A 1,202-nucleotide genomic window follows, 5' to 3' on the forward strand; every position below is an offset into this window, starting at 1 on the left:
AATGGGGAAATAAAAGCCCAAGGAATCCTGAAAACCACACAGAGGATATGATGGAGAGGGGCATCCCAGGGGCAGCAAACACCTTGGGCTTTGCAACTGAATCTTGGAGACCTAGTGCGGTGCTGTAGGACAACCACAAGTTGGGAAGTTGGACTCCACTAGTTGCTCCTCAGAAACGTTATACTGAGTCGCTATGATTCAGAACCAACTTGATAGCACTTAACAACAACTTGGCAGTTGCAGATCTGCTGACTGGAGTCCTCTGTGGTGAGTCTGTCCTGGATCCGGTTATGCTCAGTGTGCCTGTACCTGTTGCCATGGAGTCAATTCTGACTCATAGCAACAGACTAGAATTGCCATATAGGATTTCCAAGGCTATAGATCTTTACCAAAGTAGATCTTTACCACATCGTTCTCCAATGGAGACTGGTAGGTCCAAACTGTCAACCTTTTGGTTAGCAGCCCAATGCTTAACCTTTTCCTTCCTTCTCTTTGGTCCTGGAGCTGGTGAATTGCCCAGGTACATAGTACTGTCTCCAAGGTGTTTAGGATCCTACAGGATGTTTCCAACTGTAATTTCTTTGAAAAAATGTTTAAGGTAAGGATCAGTGGCCTATGACTCTTATTGTAACTAAGGACATTGTGAGTGATAATCCACCCTTACCAACTTTATTTTCCATGGTCTCTTCCTTTCCATCACTAACTCCTAATTTCTCTGCTCCCTCTCCTCTTCTCTGTACTACCAGTTTCATCCCTGCCTCTCCCTACCTCATTCCTACCCATTCTCGAGACCATCCTTCTCAATCTTAAGACCTACCTCTTCCACAAAATCTCCTCATGGTAACCTTTCTCTTTTTTTTAATCATAGCTCACAACACTGATGTTTATAATTATACCCTGTCATTGTTGTTGCTAAGTGCCACTGACCCGGTTCAAATTCCTAGAGACCCTGTATAGGGTTTCTGTGGAGCAGCTGGTGAGATTGAACCGAGGACCTTGAGGTTCAAGCTGAACTTGCAGTCCAGTGCATTAACCTGCAGTGCCATACCAGAACACCCTGTCAACATGCTGTTCAAATTCTGAGTGATATGGCTAAGTCTGATTTTTCTAAGGACCTGGAGTCAAAGGACTAGATTAGATATGTGAACAGGCTTTAAAAAGTTCTTGAGACTCTTCCATTGCCTTTTTTTTTTTTTTTTTTT

This window comes from Chrysochloris asiatica, unplaced genomic scaffold (assembly GCF_000296735.1).
Source record: "Chrysochloris asiatica unplaced genomic scaffold, ChrAsi1.0 scaffold00042, whole genome shotgun sequence".
Taxonomy (NCBI): Eukaryota; Metazoa; Chordata; class Mammalia; order Afrosoricida; family Chrysochloridae; genus Chrysochloris; species Chrysochloris asiatica.